Source organism: Staurois parvus, unplaced genomic scaffold (assembly GCF_062004578.1).
Source record: "Staurois parvus isolate SC_StPar_1 unplaced genomic scaffold, SC_StPar_1.0 ptg001089l, whole genome shotgun sequence".
NCBI lineage: Eukaryota > Metazoa > Chordata > Amphibia > Anura > Ranidae > Staurois > Staurois parvus.
The window spans coordinates 1,483,973-1,494,760 of record NW_028318885.1 but is presented as its reverse complement, the minus strand read 5'-3'; positions in this window follow the sequence as shown (position 1 = coordinate 1,494,760).

Here is a 10,788-nt window from a genome sequence, read left to right as displayed (position 1 = left end):
CCATGGTTGTGCAAGGCTTTATGTAAAGAACCTTTTTTTTACCTTGCATAGGGATAATAGTGGTGTTGAGGTCCTTGTTAAAGGTAGTTTCTGCCTCCCACCTCACCATGGCATTCTTTTTATTTTTTTCTCTTTCCTCATTTATCCCCCCCCCCCCTGCCCCCCCGCCGTCTTCTGTTCCCACATTCTCTACTAGGTAAATGTTTCTGCCTCTGATGCTAGTTTTTGGTGTAAGGTCCTTTGGGCAGCTCTTTGAGCTGCTAGCAGTTCCTTTCTACATTGGGCCTGTTAGCAGTTGTGGTGTTCACTCCCATTTAAAAATAGCTCTCTCCTCAAACAAAGAAAATTGGGTTTTTCTTGCGTGCAGGTGGCAGTAATATTATTATTTTTATTATACAGTATTTATAAAGTGCCAATAGTTTGCTCAACGCTGTACATTACAAAGAGGGACAGAACATGTGGCAGAACAATACCAATACAATGCAAAACATGAGGGGATTGAGGGCACTGCTCTTTCAAAAACCTAGTATAACATGAGTTCTGTCTCTCTGGATTCCAAGAAAATTTTTCTGGTGCATGCAAAAATCCACTTTTTTCAAGAGACAGTCCCCTATGAATGTGTGCCAGGTGGTTATAATCTACATGCTCCTATTCAGGAAATAGTTTGGAAAAGACTTGGTAAACCAAACCTCTTCTTCAGAACAGAATAAAAGATATAACGGGACTACTGAGCTACCGAGTTTAAATTCCTTGGAAGCTACACTGATCCTTCAGGGGTTTGGTTTTTTTGGGGGTTTTTTTTTGTTTTTTGTTTTTTTTCCCCTTGACAAAAGTGAGTTACACTTTAAGAACTCCTCTGTAGATGGTGACTGTCACTTCTTCATTTCAATCATTTTTTTATTGAAAGTTAAGTGTATGTTCAGTTTAACACATCGCCTTTACAATTGTCATTACAATATATAAAAATAAACTACTATTGAAGTTATCTGCTTCATTGAGGCTTTATTTACAGCTCCATGTCATAATCACTCAATTTATCCTAACCGTTGGAGTCAGTAGACAAAAAGTGTCATTGTAACTCAGATTCTCAGAGCCACTGTAGTCAAAATCAAATTCAAATAGGTTATATAATTGAATATTACAAGTGTAAGATAAGTGAGAATTAGACATGAGCTAGACAAACACAAAAGTTCAATAGGAAAGATTGAGGGGGAGCTAGGGAATGGGTACGTGGCCAGTGGCGTATTTACTGCAAGGTAAACAAGGCATTTGCCTACGGCGGCATTTTTCAGGGGGGCGGTGCTGCCCCCCCCCCCCCCTTTCCCACGGAAGCAAGCCTTCCATGGGAAAGGGACAGGGGCAGGGCTGCCATGGCTGAGGGTACAGCAAGGAGGGTCACCCGGGCCAAGGGACCAGCTGCAGAGGAGAGCGGAGTGGTGGGCGGATCAGCGGTGAGCGCTTGGAGCGCGTGAGTGGCGGGTCCCGCTGTCAGTGTGCCTGGATGTGCAGAAAGGTGTCAGCGAAGGAGGAAGCAGAAGAAGACGAGGTCAGGGTGGAGGAGCCCGCCCGCTCTTTTGCCGCCGGAGATCTTGGGGGAGAAGGGACATAGGCAGCCGTCCTGGAGTGATGCTGACACCATCTGGAGGAGCCTCTGCTGGACAGGTAAGTGCTTGGAGGACTGGTGCTTCCCCACTCCTGTCTCACTGTCCCCCAATACACTGCCCCCCACCTGTTCCACTTCCCCCCTTCCTGTCCCCCACATTGTCCCACTACCCCCCATCTGTCCCCACTGCCCCCTACCTGTCCCTCTGCGCTCCTCCTGTCCAGCTGCCCCTGACCTGTCCCACTGCACTCTTCCTGTCCAGCTGCCCTTGACCTGTCCCACTGCACTCCTCCTGTCCAGCTGCCCCTCACCTGTCCCTCTGCACTCCTCCTGTCCAGCTGCCCCTCACCTGTCCCTCTGCACTCCTCCTGTCCAGCTGCCCCGATCCTGTCCCATGCCCCCTGTCACGCTGCGCCCCACCTATCCCTCTGCGCTTCTTCTGTCCCACTGCCCCCCACCTATCCTTCTGTGCTCCTCCTGTCCCACTGCCCCTCACCTGTCCCACTACGCTCCTCCTGTCCCACTACCCCTCACCTGTCCCTCTCTGCTCCTTCTGTCCCACTGCCCCTCACCTGTCCCTCTGTGCTCCTCCTGTTCCACTGCCCCTCACCTGTCCCTCTGTGCTCCTCCTGTCCCACTGCCCCTCACCTGTCCCTCTGTGCTCCTCCTGTTCCACTGCCCCCAACCTGTCCCTTTGCACTCCTCCTGTCCCACTCCCCTGATCCTGTCCCATGCCCCCTGTCACGCTGCCCCCTACCTGTCCCTCTGCGCTCCTCCGGTCCCACTGCCCCTCACTTATCCCTCTGCGCTCCTCCTGTCCCACTGCCCCTCACCTATCCTTCTGCACTCCTCCTGTCCCTCTGTGCTTCTTCTCCTTTCCCACTGCCCCTCACCTGTCCCAGTGCACTCCTCCTGTCCAGCTTCCCCTCACCTGTCCCAGTGCACTCCTCCTGTCCAGCTGCCCCGATCCTGTCCCATGCCCCCTGTCACGCTGCCCCCCACCTGTCCCTCTGCGCTCCTCCTGTCCATCTGCCCCTCACCTGTCCCTCTGCGCTCCTCCTGTCCATCTGCCCCTCACCTGTCCCTCTGCACTCCTCCTGTCCAGCTGCCCTGATCCTGTCCCATGCCCCCTGTCCCACTGCCACTCACCTATCCCTCTGCACTCCTCCTGTCCCTCTGTGCTCCTTCACCTGTCCCACTGCTCTCCTTCTGTCCCACTGTCCCTCACCTGTCCCACTGTCCCTCACCTGTCCCACTGCGCTCCTCCTGTCCCACTGCGCTCCTCCTGTCCCACTGCCCTCACCTGTCCCGCTGCCCCTCGCCTGTCCCACTGCCCCTCACCTATCCTGCTGCCCGGATCCTGTCCCATGCCCCCCCGTCACGCTGCCCCCATCTGTCCCTCTACGCTCCTCCGGTCCCACTGCCCCTCACCTGTCCCTCTGTGCTCCTCCTGTCCCTTTGTGTCCTCCTGTCCCAATGCCCCGATCCTGTTCCATAATGCCCCCTGTCATGCTACCCCCCACCTGTCCCTCTGTGCTCCTCCTGTCCCACTGCCCCTCACCTATCCTTCTGCGCTTCTCCTGTCCCACTGCTGTTTTCCTGTCCCGCTGCCCCGATCCTGTCCCATGCTCCCTGTCACTCTGCCCCCCACCTTTCCCTCTGCACTCCTTATGTCCCACTGCCCCTGACCTATCCTTCTGCACTTCTCCTGTGCCAGCGAAGGAGGAAGCAGAAGAGGACAAGGTCAGGGTGGAGGAACCCGCCCGCTCTTTTGCCGCCTGAGATCCTGGGGGAGAAGGGACATAGGCAGCCATCCTAGAGTAATGCTGACACCATCTGGAGGAGCCGCTTCTGGACAGGTAAGTGCTTGGAGGACTGGTGCTTCCCCACTCCTGTCTCACTGTCCCCCGATACACTGCCCCCCACCTGTTCCCCCCCACCTGTTCCACTTCCCCCCTCCTGCCCCCCACATTGTCCCACTACCCCCTATCTGTCCCCACTGCCCCCTACCTGTCCCTCTGAGTTCCTCCTGTCCAGCTGCCCCTCACCTGTCCCTCTGCACTCCTCCTGTCCAGCTGCCCCAATCCTGTCCCATGCCCCCTGTCACGCTGCCCCCCACCTATCTCTCTGCACTCCTCCTGTCCCACTGCCCCCCACCTATCCTTCTGCGCTCCTCCTGTCCCTCTGTGCTCCTTCACCTGTCCCACTGCCCCTCACCTGTCCCACTGCGCTACTCCTGTTCCACTTCCTCCCTCCCTGTCCCCCACATTATCCCACTACCCCCCATCTGTCCCCACTGCTCCCCACCTGTCCCTCTGCACTCCTCCTGTCCAGCTGCCCCTCACCTGTCCCATTGCGCTCCTCCTGTCCCATGCCACCCCATCATGCTGCCCCCTACCTGTCCCTCTGCACTCCTCCTGTCCTACTGCCCCTCACCTATCCTTCTGCGCTCCTCCTGTCCCTCTGTGCTCCTTCTCCTTTCCCACTGCTCCTCACCTGTCCCTCTGCACTCCTCCTGTCCAGCTGCCCCGATCCTGTCCCATGCCCCCTCTCACGCTGCCCCCCACCTATTCCTCTGCGCTCCTCCTGTCCCACTGCCCCCCACCTATCCTTCTGCGCTCCTCCTGTCCCTCTGTGCTCCTTCACCTGTCCCACTGCCCCTCACCTGTCCCACTGCACTCCTTCTGTCCCACTGCCCCTCACCTGTCCCACTGCGCTACTCCTGTTCCACTTCCTCCCTCCTGTCCCCCACATTGTCCCACTACCCCCCATCTGTCCCCACTGCTCCCCACCTGTCCCTCTGCACTCCTCCTGTCCAGCTGCCCCTCACCTGTCCCACTGCGCTCCTCCTGTCCCACTGCGCTTCTCCTGTCCCGCTGCCCCGATCCTGTCCCATGCCCCCTGTCACGCTGCCCCCCATCTGTCCCTCTATGCTCCTCCTGTCCCACTGCCCCTCACCTGTCCCTCTGTTCTCCCTCCTTCTATCCCACTGCCCCCCAACTGTCCCTCTATGCTCCTCCTGTCCTACTGCCCCTCACCTGTCCCTCTGTGCTCCTTCTGTCCCACTGCCCCTCACCTGTCCCTCTGTGCTCCTCCTGTCCCACTGCCCCTCACCTGTCCCTTTCCACTCCTCCTGTCCCACTGCCCTTATCCTGTCCCCTGTCACGCTACACTCCAGCTGTCCCTCTGCGCTCCCCCTGTCCCACTGTCCCTCACCTATCCTTCTGCATTTCTCCTGTACCACTGCGTTTCTCCTGTCCCGTGCCACCCCGTCACGCTGCCCCCTACCTGTCCCTCTGCGCTCCTCCTGTCCCACTGCCCCTCACCTATCCCTCTGTGCTCCTCCTGTCCCACTGCCCCTCACCTATCCTTCTGTACTCCTCCTTTCCCTCTGTGCTCCTTCTCCTTTCCCTTTGCCCCTCACCTGTCCCACTGCACTCCTCCTGTCCAGCTGCCCCTCACCTGTCCCTCTGTGCTCCTTCTGTCCCACTGCCCCTCACCTGTCCCTCTGTGCTCCTCCTGTCCCACTGCCCCTCACCTGTCCCTTTCCACTCCTCCTGTCCCACTGCCCTGATCCTGTCCCCTTTCACGCTGCACTCCAGCTGTCCCTCTGCGCTCCTCCTGTCCCACTGCCCCTCACCTATCCTTCTGCATTTCTCCTGTCCCACTGCGCTTCTCCTGTCCCATGCCACCCCATCACGCTGCCCCCTACCTGTCCCTCTGCGCTCCTCCTGTCCCACTGCCCCTCACCTATCCTTCTGCATTTCTCCTGTCCCACTGCGCTTCTCCTGTCCCGTGCCACCCCATCACGCTGCCCCCTACCTGTCCCTCTGCGCTCTCCTGTCCCACTGCCCCTCACCTATCCCTCTGTGCTCCTCCTGTCCCACTGCCCCTCACCTATGCTTCTGCGCTCCTCCTGTCCCTCTGTTCTCCTTCTCCTTTCCCTTTGCCCCTCACCTGTCCCACTGCACTCTTCCTGTCCAGCTGCCCCTCACCTGTCACTCTGCACTCCTCCTGTCCAGCTGCCGCTCACCTGTCCCATGGCCCCTGTCACGCTGCCCCCCATCTATCCTTCTGTGCTTCACCTGTTCCACTGCCCCTGAACTGTCCCACTGCCCCTCACCTGTCCCACTGCGCTACTCCTGTTCCACTGCCTTCCTCCTGTCCCCCACATTGTCCCACTACCCCCCCATCTGTCCCCACTGCTCCCCACCTGTCCCTCTGCACTTCTCCTGTCCAGCTGCCCCTCACCCGTCCCACTGCCCCTCACCTGTTCCACTGCGCTCCTCCTGTCCCACTGCGCTTCTCCTGTCCCGCTGCCCCGATCCTGTCCCATGCCCCCCATCACGCTGCCCCCCTCTGTCCCTCTATGCTCCTCCTGTCCCACTGCCCCTCACCTGTCCCTCTGTGCTCCTCCTGTCCCACTGACCCTCACCTGTACCTCTGTGCTCCTCCTGTCCCACTGCCCCTCACCTGTCCCTTTGCACTCCTCCTGTCCCACTGCCCCAATCCTGTCCCTTTGCGCTTCTCCTGTCCCACTGCCCTAATCCTGTCCCATGCCCCCTGTCACGCTGCCCTCCAGCTGTCCCTCTGTGCTCCTCCTGTCCTACTGCCCCTCACCTATCCTTCTGCGCTTCTCCTGTCCCATTGCGCTTCTCCTGTCCTGCTGCCCCGATCCTGTCCCATGCCACCCCATCACGCTGCCCCCTACCTGTCCCTCTGCACTCCTCCTGTTCCACTGCCCGTCACCTATCCCTCTGCGCTCCTCCTGTCCCACTGCCCCTCACCTATGCTTCTGCGCTCCTCCTGTCCCTCTGTGCTCCTTCTCCTTTCCCACTGCCCCTCACCTGTCCCACTGCACTCCTCCTATCCAGCTGCCCCTCACCTGTCCCTCTGCACTCCTCCTGTCCAGCTGCTCTGATCCTTTCCCATGCCCCCTGTCACGCTGCCCCCCACCTAACCCTCTGCGCTCCTCCTGTCCCACTGCCCCCCCTATATCCTTCTGCACTCCTCCTGTCCCTCTATGCTCCTTTACCTGTCCCACTGTGCTCCTTCTGTCCCACTGCCCCTCACCTGTCCCACCGCGCTACTCCTGTTCCACTTCCTCCCTCCTGTCCCCCACATTGTCCCACTACCCCCCATCTGTCCCCACTGCTCCCCAACTGTCCTTCTGCACTCCTCCTGTCCAGCTGCCCCTCACCTGTCCCACTGCCCCTCACCTGTCCCACTGCGCTTCTCCTGTGCCGCTGCCCCTCACCTATCCCTCTGTGCTCCTTCTTTCCCACTGCCCCCATCTGTCCCTCTATGCTCCTCCTATCCCAATGCCCCTCACCTATCCCTCTGTGCTCCTTCTTTCCCACTGCCCCTCACCTATCCCTTTGCACTCCGCCTGTCCCGCTGCCCCGATACACCAATGATGGGACGCTATTCCTCCCACTGACACCAATGATGGGGCACTATTCCTCCCACTGAAACCAATGATGGGGCACTATTCCCCCCCCTGACACCAATGATGTGGCACTTCCTCCCACTGACACTATTGATGGGGCACTTCCTCCCACTGATACCAACGATGGGGCTCTATTACTCCCCCTGACACCAATGAGGGGGCACGATTCCACCCACTGACACGAATGATGGGGCACGATTCCTCTCACTGACACCAATGATGGGGCACGATTCTTCCCACCGGCACTAATGATGGAGTGCTATTCCTCCCACTGATACCAATGATGGGGCGATATTCCTCCCACTGACACAAATGATGGGACACTATTCCTCCCACTGACACCAAGGATGGAGCCCTATTCCTCCCAATGACACCAAGGATGGAGCACTATTCCTCCCACCGACACTAATGATGGGGCACTTCCTTCCACTGAAACTAATGATGATGCACTATTCCTTCCACTGATACCAATGATGGGGCACTATTCCTCTCACTGACACCAATGATTTGGCACTATTCCTCCCACTGACACTATTGATGGGAACTTCCTCCCACTGATACCAATGATGGGGCTCTATTTCTCCCCCTGACACCAACGATGGGGCACGATTCCACCCACTGACACCAACGATGGGGCACGATTCCACCCACTGACACCAACGATGGGGCACGATTCCACCCACTGACACCAACGATGGGGCACGATTCTTCCCACCGGCACTAATGATGGAGTGCTATTCCTCCCACTGATACCAATGATGGGGCGATATTCCTCCCACTGACACAAATGATGGGACACTATTCCTCCCACTGACACCAAGGATGGAGCCCTATTCCTCCCAATGACACCAATGATGGGGCACTATTCCTCTCACTGACACCAATGATGGGGCACTATTCCTCCCACTGATACCAACAATGGGGCTCTATTTCTCCCCCTGACACCTGTGACGGGGCACAATTCCACCCACTGACACCAATGATGGGGCACGATTCCTCCCACTGACACTAATGATGGGGCAATATTCCTCCCACTGACACCAATGATGGGGCACTATTCCTCCCACTGACACTATTGATGGGGCACTTCCTCCCACTGATACCAACGATGTGGCTCTATTTCTCCCCCTGACACCAATAATGGGGCACTATTGCTCCCACTGACACTAATGATGGGGCACTTCCTCCCACTGACACCAATGATGGGACACCATTCCTCCCACTGACATCAATGATGGGGCACTATTCCTCCCACTGAAACCAATGATGGGGCACTATCCCCCCCCCTGGCACCAATGATGTGGCACTTCCTCCCACTGACACTATTGATGGGCACTTCCTCCCAATGATACCAACAATGGGGCTCTATTACTCCCCCTGACACCAATGATGGGGCACGATTCCACCCACTGACACCAATGATGGGGCACGATTTCTCCCACTGATACCAGTGATGGGGCACAATTCTTCCCACTGACACTAATAATGGGGCACTATTCCTCTCACTGATACCAATGATGGGGCACTATTCCTCCCAATGACACCAAGGATGGAGCCCTATTCCTCCCAATGACACCAAGGATGGAGCACTATTCCTCCCACTGACACTAAAGATGGGGCACTTCCTCCCACTGAAACCAATGATGGGGCACTATTCCTTCCACTGATACCAATAATGGGACACTATTCCTCCCACTGACACCAATGATGGGGCACGATTCCTTCCACTGATACCAATGATGGGACACTATTCCTCCCACTGACACTAATGATGGGGCACTATTCCTGCCACTGATACCAATGATGGGACACTATTCCTCCCACTGACACTAATGATGGGGCACGTTTCTTCCCCCTGACACTAATGATGGAGTACTAGTCCTCCCACTGATACCAATGATGGGACACTATTCCTAACACACTGACACTAATAATGGGGCCAGCACAAAACCAAAATACACCACTGTACATGAGGGTGGCTATCATTTTTACTCATCACTTTTGTATGATAAAGAGCTTCCTTTATAAGGGACTTATATTCTTTTGATATGTCAAACATTTTGCCATAATCCTTCCTGTGCCCAAACACTTTTTTGTTAGTTCCTCATACTGATCTAAACATGATCACACACATTAACGGGCTTTTTCTTTTTTTTTTGTTTTTTTTTGTCTCGCTTCAGAAGATTACAATAAAGCTGCCTGAAGCATCGCTCTGCCTAGAACCGTGGTTGTCCAAGAGTGGAGTGCAGCAGGGTGGAGGAGACGATGGACCATTTCTTGCTTCAGTGCCCCTTCAATATAGATGTCTACAAGCGGGTGGGTGGGGCTCTGGGGATCCCTTTCCTTTCCCACTTGAGTTACGCGGAGTGGTCTTATGGTGCCTCTAAAACTCACCGGGACTTTGATTTTGAGACACGTTTTCTAGTCAGCTTAGTAGTTACTACACGTGGAATGCACGGTGTCAGGTTTCCATTCGCAAAAAAAGTCCTTCCTGTCAAGGTGGTGGTGAACAACATTCTGGGTGAGGTTGGGAAGATTCGGGGTCTTGAGAAGGACGGGTGGCGGCCATGAGCCTGGACAAAGGCGTGGAGGAATGTCAGGTCCCCGTAGCTGCTGTCTGTCAGTCTCTGGGGGTGTGGCTTCACTTTCTGTCCTTTCACATCCCCTGGATTTTTGTAACATCAGATTTTTGAAGAAAGGCTGCATGCATGGGATCAATGTTTCATTGTTTCTTAGGCCGAGGGTGTGTTTAGGTGATGGTCAGGATCTGTATATATGTAAATATGATTTTTATTGTGTTGTTTGCAAGATTTTAATAAACAAAAAATTTACAATAAAGCTGCCCTAATGTCAATGGGTTAAAGGTAATTGGTATTTGGCAACTAAGCCTGAATGTACATAAATATAGAAAATATCACATAGCCCAATACGATGTTAAGTGTCATGATAAGTAATGTGCAGCTTTGTGTTTCTCTATGATTACATAAATACTCTGATTAAATTTAGCAGCCTATGTTATATTGTATATCAGGATTCTGCATGATTACAATATGAGATTGGTCGTGTTTATGCAGGTGCACTGCAAGCTCAGCTCTCAGATAATAGGCCTAGTGTAAGAGGCACAATGCTACTTGACATCATATTACAAGGAATAGCAGGTCTTTAGCATGTAAAATGCTCCAACAAGAGAACGACTATGTCATAGCGCAGTAAACGATGCCTTGCAGTCTCACGTTTCAGGCTTTATATGTATCAGACATCCTCCTTCATACCAAAAGATGAATATACTGTATGTAGCTGTCCAAGTGCTTAAATCTGAAATATGAAGCCTACAAAAGAAACATGCAATTAGTTGTTACAATTGTACAATGCCTAGTGACACAACTTGCTCACACAAAGACTCTGGTAGAGTAGCCATTGTATCGCAGTAGGCTCTTCTGTTTGCGTATTATCCCGATAGCCTCCCTACTGTGTTTGTGACTTATAATTCATGCAGCGTGCCGAATTCTATTTAACTCCATGTTGGTTCATTAACAATTTGTGATAATAAAAATGTCCCGTATTCACTTATAGAAAATGTACGTAATATTCACTCATTTATCTGCCTAAAAGAAAACTATAATTTGCTCCCAGTCAAAACACACACACAGTTGTATATTGTAATGTTGCCCTTAGAGTGATTGTCACCTTAATGAAGTTGCTGAAATAGGCCGATTCAGTAAAATAATAAAGTGAA